Below are 11596 nucleotides of genomic sequence, written 5' to 3' on the forward strand. Positions count from 1 at the left end.
TAGGGCATTGAAGACAATGAGAAACCAAAGGAGCTCCTGTTTTTTTATTTTTTATATTACTTAGATGTTCTCCTATCCGTATCTTAATTTTCCTTGATGTTTGTCCTACATATAATTTCAAACATCCGCACTGTATAACATAGATTACTTGTGCAGTGTTGCAATTGGAAAAGTGATGTATCAAATATTTTCTTTGATCAATCGGATTTATAAAATGTTGAATTTTGAGAGTGTATTTACAAAAGGAACAATATCCACAGGGGTAATGTCCTATCGGTGGGCTTGCACTTGGGTCCCCTTTCCAGCCTCTGATTTGGAATCCCATGCCCTGGGGCTGGCTCTGCTGGCCAGATGAATTCCCTTTGTTAACCAAATAGATTGGCCAGGTACGATAATGGGTCTATCAGTTGCCTAGCAATGGTGAATGGGCCAGGAAGACCCTTTTGTCATTAAAACTCTTCAGGAGAGGATTCCCCCACTTCCTGGAGCCCAGCAGAGGCTTGTAGTTTGGGTGTGTCTAGAGAATGCTTGGAGACTGAAGGCAGGCAGAGAGACTGGCACTCTGCACCATGGCATTTGGGGTGCCTCCTGCAACCCAAATGGAAAAGCTGGATATTGGACTGCTGATGCATTGAACTCCTCCACCTTAAGCTCAGGTTGGAATGTGTGTAAATAGATAAACCATATTTCATAAAGACACCGCAGTCTCCACTGGCCTTCTTCCCAAAGGAAACCAAACCCTGGATGAGCACAGGGACCCTGGAAATCTCACCGGTTGGAGAATGGGGAGGACCGCAACAATAGTTTGGATTTGGTAAGGACAGAGGCAAATTATGTCAATTTATAGACATATATTTATATTTATATTATATTTATATTTATAGACAAGAGAAGGTTGGGTGACATTGACCTGAAGTTCAATGGGGTGAGTTTACCCTAAAGGACCAGGTCTGCAGCCTTGGGGTTGTGCTTGATTCCAGGCTGTCCATGGAGGCTCAGATTTCGGCAGTGAGCCGGGCAGCCTGGTACCAACTACACCTCATACGAAGGCTGCAACCCTACCTTCCTGTTCATCAGCTCCCACTGGTGGTACACGCCCTGATCACCTCTCGTTTGGACTACTGTAATGCGCTCTACGTGGGGTTACCCTTGAAAACGGTCCGGAAATTACAACTGATACAAAATGCGGCGGCTCGACTACTTACGAATAGTCGCCGCCGAGATCACATCACACCAGTGTTGTTCGACCTACACTGGCTTTCAGTTGTTTTCTGAGCCCAATTCAAGGTGTTGGTATTGACCTTTAAATCCCTATACGGTTTCGGCCCAGTTTATCTCACGGAGCGCCTTCAACGCCACCAATTATGCCGCTCGACAAGATCGGCCACACAGGGCCTTCTCTCAATCCCGCCAACAAAAACAGCCAGATTGGTGGGTACAAGAGAGAGGGCATTCTCAGTGGCGGCCCCCACTCTTTGGAACTCCCTCCCACAAGATCTCCGGCATGCCTCTTCCCTAAATGTATTTTGGAAAGCCTTAAAGACCTGGCTTTTTCAGCAGGCCTTCGGGGTATCCGGGGAGGGTTAATCGATATAATTGTAATGCCTCCTACCCAGTTTTAATATTGTTGTTGTAGATCTATTGTTTTTATTGTATTACTGTATTTTATTAATTGTATTTTAATAATTTTGTAAGTCGCCTAGAGTGGCCATTGGCCAGATAGGCGACGAAGAAATTAAATTTATTATTATTATTTATTATGACTATACAGTCCCCATTAGTGGAAGGGCGTAGCTCACTGGTAGAGCATCTGCTTTGAAAAAAATGGAAATGGGCTGCCTTCAAGTCGATTCTGACTTATGGCAACCCTATGAATAGGGTTTTCATGGTAAGCAGTATTCAGAGGTGGTTTACCATTGCCTTCCTCTGACAGCATCTGCTTTGCAGGTCCCAAATTCAATTCCCAGTGTCTCTAGTTAGGGCAGGGGTGACCCGTCTGAAACCTTGGAGAGCTGCTGCCAGCCAGTGTAGACAATACTGAGCTAGATTGACCAGGGTCTGACTCAGGACAAGGCAGATTCCTATGTTCCTATAGTCTATGTTCATTCAACTCGGTTAAAACTATCAGTAGGGGTCAGCTCAGTTGAACTTTGTGAGACCTAGGGACAAGCGAGACATAACGGTGGCAGACATATGTGCCAGAAATGGATTGTCTCCTGTTTCTTACATAATGGGAGCGCCAAACCTTTTCCTTCAGTGTGTCCTTCCCAATTGCTTCTCCCCAACATTTCCTCTGCTTGTTGGGGCCTGTTATGGGAAGTAACCAGCTAAGGAAAAGAAATGGCTGGAGAGAAAAGCATGGGTTGGGGTTGGAAGGTTCCAGCACCCTCCCCCCCCCCCGCTGTGATTTAAATTTCCCTAGTTATGTATGGATAACTTGGTATTGCCCAGGCTGGGTGATCATACCAACTTCATGTCTAATTGTACCTTTATTTCCAAATAAAGCTTGTATAGGATTGGAGTGGCATGTGACATTTGGGCTTTGCAAAGGTCACTTTAGGTCTTTTGGTCTTGCATGGCTTTGAAACCGCTCAAAAAAAGTCACTTTGCAAATCATTTAAAGTAATACGAAGAATAAAGGGCAAAATAAAATAAAAAAATCAGATCAAACCTTTACTGTTATTGTGCAGAAATGCCTATGTTTCAGTATCAATAAGCAACATTTTCAGAAAGTTTGCAGCATTCAGTCAAGTCAATCATTTTCAGACACAGAGATAATCAGTAAATAGAATTGGCTATGAAGACCTACCTTCTGAGGCGGCGGCTGAAGTGATGGCTTTGGAGAGGCTGGAACATCTTTTGCCTTATCCTCTGCTGGACTTGGCAGCACTTTGGTACATTTTGCTATCAATGTGTTAAACATTTTTGCCCACAAAGTGGCCCTGAAACCTCTAAGAGCTAAAGGCATTTGGCATGCTTTGCCATTGCTATGCAAGCCAATTAGATGCTTAATCAGGGCTTAGTTCTGCTTAGCACATAGTAACCTCCTGCAAAGACAGGCTGTTCCAGTGACTGCTTTCCTTGCCATAATTTTTGTTTTATAGATTGCACCATGAAATTACTCATAGTTTTATGCTTAAAACGTGCTTTCAGACTTCAGATTTCAAATATTAACAAATGAATTGAATACCCAATTATTTTGCATGTCTGCTGGCTGGGGTATAACATTGCTGTTTATTAGTATCTAATTATAAATTTACATTTGCAGGCCAAGTCTCAGTCAGAAGGGCCTTAAGAAGCTATGTGGGAAAAGAAAAGGTCAATTGACCAAAATCTGTCTCTGCAGTAGTAGATTATGTGAATTCTCAAGATTTAATTCCTCTTTATCAAGATCCTGAAGCACTAATCTCAGAACAAGTATGATCCCTACTGCAGGTTTATGGCACAAGATTTCATATTAAAGAGGGGGGAAATAAAATACTTCAATAGGAATTTGGCGAACTATGACTGATAACCTATTGAGAGTATACATTTCTTTAGCTTAGTTGTAATGAGGAACAAAATCTAGCACTGGTTACACAAGGGCGGACCTTTGGCTCCTTGGGCTAGATACGAAAGTCCCTCTCTCAGCCTTAGACTCGCAACAACTCCCCAGGAAAGGTTTAACAACTTCTGAGTCTCTCTCTTTCCTTTTCTCTCTATATGGGTGAGCTTGGTGTAATAGTGTGCATAAGTTTAGTCTCTTTTAGTCTATCTAGCACTACAAAACACATGAATGAGTAACAGTTAGACACTGTTTAAATATTAATTGTAATTGTACACTGCAATATTTTCCCTTGTTTCTTCTTTTAATAAAACCATTCTTTATTTTACTCTCTGTGTGTGTGCCATTGGGTTCAGGGTAGATTTATACACGCTTTAGGGGTGACATGTGGATAACTCCAGCAAAAGGTCTCCCTACCCTCACAACAGGGGAACTTGCATTTCTAGTGAGCTATGCTTATGAGGAAGTCCAAGGTCCATTCATAACATAGTCTCAATGGTCCAGTTTGGGAAATACCAGAAAGGGCCAATCTGGTTCATTCCCATCACTGCTGCCCTTGGTCATCCATGCAGGGATAGCTTGTCCAACATGGTTTATATGCATAACACCCTGTTTATCTGGAAATTAGCGGTGGAATTTTGACCTGTACCAGTGGTGGCTGGTGGCTCTATGTCAGTGCAGTGGGGTAATGGAATCTGGTCTAAGTTTTAGTCCGAACTTTCAAGGACCACCTTGAACAGCATCTGGAAAGTTCGGACAAACAACCAGAGCAAATTCCATTGCCCTACTGACATAACTGAGCAATAAATCTCTAAACAATGTACATAAATAAAATGAAAACAAAAGCAAATAATACACAAAACAAAAATACAGCAGAATACAGCAATAGAATATAACACAGTTACAATATATATCTAGAAATGCACATGAATATTACAAAAAAGCATTCTTACATCTAATAATGCAGACTGGGAATTTGAGAAACATACTGTTAGTTATTTTCCATTGTATTTTTAACATGGCTCTATACTACTTGTTATCTGAGAAAACACACATGTTTTCTGAGAAATGTTTCTGAGAAACTTAACATGCCGGTGTATTGTTAGTATAATTAGCAGCTTTATTGAATGTGGAATTTATACTGATTTTTGTTGAAATCTAAATACTGGTTTTTGTTGAAATTGAAACCACTTTGAGATTTCTTTTTTCTTTTTTAAAAAGGTTTTATTGTAATAAAACAATGTTATGTACACAGACAAAAATAGAATAACAGAAACAAGATTTTTGAAAGGTTTTATTGTAATGATAAACAGACAAAAATAGAAAAACAAAAACAAAAGGGAAAAAAGACACTTTGAGATTTCTTAAAATATAAAGTAGTACACAAATTAAATAAATTATTATTGTGATTCTGATAAATTGTTTCTCTTCCTGCAGAATTTTCTCCTATTGTTTTCCATCAAATTTTGGGACTGTTGCCCCCCAATGCCCCAAATGATGCTGGGTCCAGGGCACTGTGGAGTATGTGAAATGGTTGCCAGGCTGTCAACACAGGTCCTGCTGCCACTTGCAGTGGCAGCAAAATAACCCCCAAATCTTTGGGGAGGGGAGAATGAAGCTGTGCTACTGCCGCTGCTAATGGTGAGCTGTACCCACGAAAAATTATTGGAGAAGTTCTGCTGTCCCTGGGGAAATTTAGTGAAATGTTCCCGCAGTTCCTCTGCCCACAGATAGGGTGGACAATTTTGAGAGACCTTTTGTACACACTTCTCATCTGCTGCAAGGTGGTTGATTTTAGAAGCAAGTTGTTTTTCTCTTTCTCTCTCAGGCAACAATGCCACATTCGATCCACTTTAAATACATGCCTGGATAGGGTTTCTGCTTGAGATCTCACAGTGCTAGTAGTGGCCAGTATGATGGTGCAGCACTGCAGAGCCACCCTCCTGACACTGGCATTGCTGCAGGGTAGGCACTGGTGTAGGCAGAGGAGAGGTTGAGGCTGCATAGGTGCGCTGGTGGACCAGAGGTACTCCAGTTTGTATAACTGCGCAGCCCACACCTTGCTCTCTTCCATCCCTTCCATCCTTTCTTTGTGAGATTCTTTATACATACATTAGAGCTGCTGTGGCTGGGGAAAAGAACTAGATAAGTGAAGGCATCTTTTAGATAAATACCTTTACAGGCACATGGATTTCTTCTTTAGCTGGAGATACTGTATTTATTTATTTATTTGTTTTCAGTATCGATTACTGTTCCTTCTTGTTTCCTTCAAAATAGCAGAGAATTCCATCAGTTAGCTACACAGCCATTTCATGCTAGGTGGTATATGGTAAACTGCAATTCACAGTAGTTAACAATATTTTCACCAGATTAAATATATATTCTGGTCTATAATGTTCTTTTTCAGAAATCTCATTTCACAGGATCACAGGATAATTGTAGGTTTTCCAACAGTAAAATGCAGTTTAAAGAAGAAAAATTATAAAGGAATGAAAGCAGCTGGTTTGTTTTTATATAAAGCTTATATAGAAGATCTAATTATATTGCAAAATTTCTTGTACCTTGTTTTCTAATATGGATATGTGTGTGTGTGTGCACGCAAATTTATTCTTTACGTGATGAACTTAGGCAACTACATTTCCTTGCAACACAATGTCTTAGTTTTATGTAACAGTATCTCTGAAACATAACACATTTCAATTATGTTGTAAAAGAGGTACCTCTCTGTGCAGTTTCGATGGACTCAAATGAAAGTATTCAGAAACACCTCTCTTCTGCCATTGAAGTTTAGCTTTCTTCCATCATAATACTTTATGCTGTTTTTAATGTAGAATGCATAATGTAAAATTAAAATGCATGAGAAATGAATGTAATAGATATTAACGGGGAAATGCCTTTGGGAACTTGTTAATAACTACTGACATCTGTGACTAATGAATGTTATATTGGTTTAGGCTGTGACTAATGAAATAAATGTTTTGAAAAACCCTCTAAGTTACCATTTCATAAACAGTAATCAGGTCATGATGAACCTGACAGGCTCATACAAATGCTTCTTATGCCATCACCTCTTCTTTCATACTTTCCAGCCCATGACTTTGTACAGGTGATTAACCTGCCTCACTATTTGGTTGTCTTTTATGTACAATAGCTATTTAGTTATATTTCTCATCTAGTGAACATACTAAAAGCACTCCAGTTAATTGAACATCATGACCTGTTGTTAAGTAAGAAGATTAATGTTGCAGAAGGCAAGGCAGATAATCTGTATCCAGTTAGCTTCTTAGCGATGCTGGCTCTAACCAATATTTACTACTAGCTAAAAGCTCTTCAACTTTGACAGGCACAGGAGGGGGGAAGTGATGGAATCTCCACTCCTTTTCCCAGGTTCACCCCACACATCCATCCTTTAAGCAGAGAAGCTGGTCTGCCTCTGCCTGCCCAATTCACAACAATGACAATAGCCTCAGTGATGATGAAAGGGTATGGGAAGAATTGGGGGTAAAGAGTTTTTCTTCTCCATTCCCCATCTTTTTGTCCATTATTGAGATCTTTGCTACAGATGGAGCAAGGGATATTGGCTCCAACTACCCTATACATTTAAAGGAGTATCATACCACCTTAAATCATCATGGCTTCCCCCCAATGAATCCTGGGAACTATAGTCTGTAAAGGCTGCTGAGAGTTGTTAGGAGACCTCATTTCCCTCACAGAGCTACAGTTCTCAGAGTTCCCTGAGAAGAGGGATTGATTGTTAAACCACTATGGAATTATAGCTCTGTAAGGGGAATAGGATTTCCTAACAATTCTCAGCACCCTGATTGAATCGCCTGGTGCCAGAGATTGGATCTGGAACCTTTTGTGTGCAAAGCATCTCCTCTTCTCAAGGTCATGCTAGCTGGGACTGGCTGTTAGATAAGCTATATCATCTGAGGACTCAAAGATTACTCAAATAATGGAAAGATCTACAAAATACATACCAACATTTGATGAAATAGCAAAAATTTGCTTTTTAAAAACCCCTAGTGACATCTCCTTAGAAGCCATTTTGGATCAACTTAGAAGTCATTTTGGCAAGTAAGAGGAATATAATTAATTAAACAAATCATCTGAATCATGGATGTAGCCCCATAGGCCTAATTGCATCTGATAAAGTAGACTCTAATCTATGAAAGCTTGTGCCATAATAAATTTGTTAGTCTTTAACATGCTGTTTTTTAACATGCTTTTTGCTGTTTTTGCTGCAACTAATGCAACTGCCTCTCTGATAGTTATAGACCTAATTATATTTAAGGGACTAAATTAGTTTCCACTAAAGGCATCAAGGGATGGGGAACCTATTGGTTTCCATGACAGCTGTCACCATACTTTACTCATTCTCATAGTATCTTCCTTAAATCTCCTATATACTTTGCTGTAGCACATAAAGCACACCATGTACTGGGCTGATTTAAAAATGTATTCCTCTCTCATGTCCCTCCAGGTTAGTCACCACTGATGGGACAGCACCAAAGAGGACCAGCTGTTTGAGGCTTTGCTTTGGGGGTCAGAAAGGGCCACACTCATTGCTTGGTTTTTGTTTTGGCTTTCCGCCACTGACCGTCAGCAGTACAGTAGGGCCCCACTCATACGGTGGGTTACATTCCAGACCCCCACCTAAAAGCGAAACCCGCTGAAAAGCGGAACTCCAGCTGCTTTCACACATGGGGCTGATTGCATTAGTTTAACGGATTAAAAGGGAAGCGGTTCTGTCCCAATTTCTAAAACCCTTTCACACTGCAGTACCTGTTATACCGGCATTTCACACAGTGGTCTTTCACACACACATAGAGCTACAATGAACAGAGCAGAGTTTTTCTCTCCCCCTTCATTTTAGGGGGTTTGGTGTATTTCCCCCTGCAACTTGGTTTTTGAGGCTCATGGAGGCGGCCCTGGGGGTTGGGGGGGCGGTGGCACCTGCTGTTGCAGCCACTGGGAACTCACAGAAGTGGCTCTCTTTGTTCTTAATTTTTATTTTGGGGGCTGTGGGTGGTGGTGCAAGCTTCAGCAGCCGTTGGGAGTTCGTGGAGGCTGCTCCTTTTACCCTTGCTCTCCCTGTCTCGGCTGGACTATACCTCGCAGCTCGTGGCTGCAGCTCAGGGGCAGCTCCTGCTCATTTCCCCGCTCTGTTCCACACTGCATGCTAGGATGCCTATCACATGAGCAGCTGTAACTAGCGAAAAACTCCCACGATGTTCCATATTCCCAGCCTTGCGAACAGATTATTTGTGGTATCATTTGTCACTGAAATTAGCGCTAAACTTCTGCTACATTCCACCAGAATTCCGGAGCTAGCTTGTGCATCGTGTGAAAGGCCAAATATAATGCAGAAATTAACAGGTAAGAAACTGTCAGAATAACGGAATAAACTGCAATATGAAAGCACCCTAAGTCAATAAAATGGCGCCCGATGCCCAAAAAATGCTGTAAAAGCAGAACAAGCGCATATGAGTGGGGCCTTACTCTAATTGAAAGCCGCCGTATTAGTGGAACGCCAAAAAGCAGGCTGCTGAAAAGCGGGGACCTACTGTATCTGATTGGTTCTGCTGTGCCTATATTGATTCCTGCTCAGCAGCTTATGCTGATTGTGGATTTTTTGTTCATTGTTGATATTTTATTAAATTATTTTATTTTAAATGTTTTGATGTGTATACTACCTACTTGGGAGGCTATGGTCAAAAGGTGGTATAAAGAAATCCTTTAAATAAATAAATATGTTATAAATGTGGTTTGACTGGATCTGTACCACACTGGATTCTGCTGTAGTGTCTGCTTCGTCACGCACTCAGCTCTTGAGCGAACAAGTCCTTCTCAGATTATAGGGAACATAAGAAGCGGTCATATACAAAGTCAGACCATGGGTCCATCTAGCTCAGTACTGTGTACATTACTGGCAGCAGCTGTCCAGGGTTTCAGGCAGGGATCTCTTCACCCTTACCTGGGTTGCCAGGGGTTGAACCTGGAGTCTTGTGAATGCAAAGCAAATACTGCACTGTTGAGCCACGGCATTTCTCCAAGTTATTGTTTGATTCATTTGGAGCAGTTGTCCCTACAATGCAGTAAATTTGATTTGAATTGCAAGCTGAGGTGTGCGCTGAAGCAGTCACAGGAACTAGTCAGCATGCCAGGAATGTTTAATGGATCTATCAGATGCTGTTCAGATTCACTCATTCTACATTCACAACATGACAAATTGGTTGTGCAGATTTGCCATCGGTTAAGATAAAAGGGAGAAGAGTGGCACACAGGTACAATTCTCAAGGCACAACTGTTTAGACCACTGGGCCAACATCATAAGACATGTCCTGGTCAGCAATCTGACTGCTGAATTTTACACTGACTGCAATTTCAAACAGTCTCCAAAGGCAGCCCCATATATAACACATTGCAATTATCCAACCTAGAGGTTACCAGACCATAGATAACAGGCTATCCCTGTCCTAACATAAATTACATTATATCTATCCTACCATTGCACATTCAAGCTTGTGTCAGGCATAATAATTTGCAGTCCTCCCCCACTCCTCATCACCTGTGACCACTATGGGTAGTTCATTGTTCACAGAGCATGTGGAACTTCAAAGCAGGCTCTATATGGAAAGCATGAGTGATTCCCATTTCCAGCTGTTTGCAGTGTAAAAGTGTTTTATTGCTTTGAAAGCATTAAACCTTTGCTGCTTTTAATATTTCCACAAAACAAGACAGCCTATTGGAAATATCAGCCTCATATTTCTGCCAGGAAAGGTGAGGTCTTCTTTGAACATACCAAAGAAGCTGGCTATAGTTGAGTGTTTCATTTATTGGGAATAGACAACATGCTACCACCAGGGAACAGGGTGTACATACTTTAGTATGATAAATTAGAAGTGCCTTCTCTAGCCAGACTGAAGGAAGCTCTATAGTTTGCTGTGATGCCATTTTGTTTGTTGTTTGTGCCCTCCCTTTCCTGCTTTTTTTTGTCTGTCCTTTTTTAAATTCTCCATTAACACATCAAAGACGCAGGCAAAATGGCTCCTTGCCAAGACCTGAAAACTATGGACAAAAAGTAACCTCGTTTCTTCTTTCCAACTTCCTATGCTAAGCCTGTATCGTTGTATGCAAGAAAGGTGAGCAAAGACTATTTTATATACTTTACTAAAGAAAACTTGCTGGCCTTATTCTGCTAGACCATGTGAGGGTGGTGGTCATGGGCTGATTAATTGTTTTTCCAATTTTACTCTGCTAGAGATAGACCTACAAAGTGCTTTATTCGATATGCCCCCTAAAAGTTTTCTTCTGATGCCATCCTGCTTTATTAAGTTATTATCTAAAAATGTAAGAATGTACAACTCATACCCTGTAGAATTTTGCTACTCATCTTGTTACTCTTAGTTATGTTATCTGACTTAACAGAAACGACATAGCATGCCTTGAATTTCACTTAAGTGGCCACATAGGGAGGCCTGCCCCAGTCCCAATAAATTCATTCAGTTTCCCTTTGGATTCCCTCACAGGCTAGTTTAGTCATGCCAAGGCCCAACCCAACCCCAGTGGGGTTGGGTTGTGAGAGTTGTTCAAAGCTACATGGTTCCCCTTTCTTGTACTTCTAGTATCTTACCACAATGGGCAGCTGCATACAGAACTTCTATCCCAAGACAGCTCCTGACACTGACAGCATAAGACACTGGCATAAAAGCAACTAACAGTAATAAGTTGCTTCCTGGTTTGCAATAATCTATAGCTTGCCACCACATTGAAACAACCAAAGAATGGCTTGCATTTTGTCCCTTATTATTATTGTCACGAGATTCAAATAATTAACAAAGTGTGTTAAAAAAAGGTAAGTACAATAACAACAAAACAGATATCCCTGACTTCCCCCTGCCCCAAATGAAATTCACCTGAACTTGCACAGTCACAAATATCCTGGTCTTCATGGATATTTTTGTGTTTTAATTTCATGTGTGTTTTTTCTCTCATAGGTAAGTTCTAAGCAGGGTTGGCACTAGGGATGACTGGGCCCTTGGGCACCAG

The sequence above is a fragment of the Rhineura floridana genome, chromosome 1, assembly GCF_030035675.1.
Source record: "Rhineura floridana isolate rRhiFlo1 chromosome 1, rRhiFlo1.hap2, whole genome shotgun sequence".
Classification (NCBI taxonomy): Eukaryota; Metazoa; Chordata; class Lepidosauria; order Squamata; family Rhineuridae; genus Rhineura; species Rhineura floridana.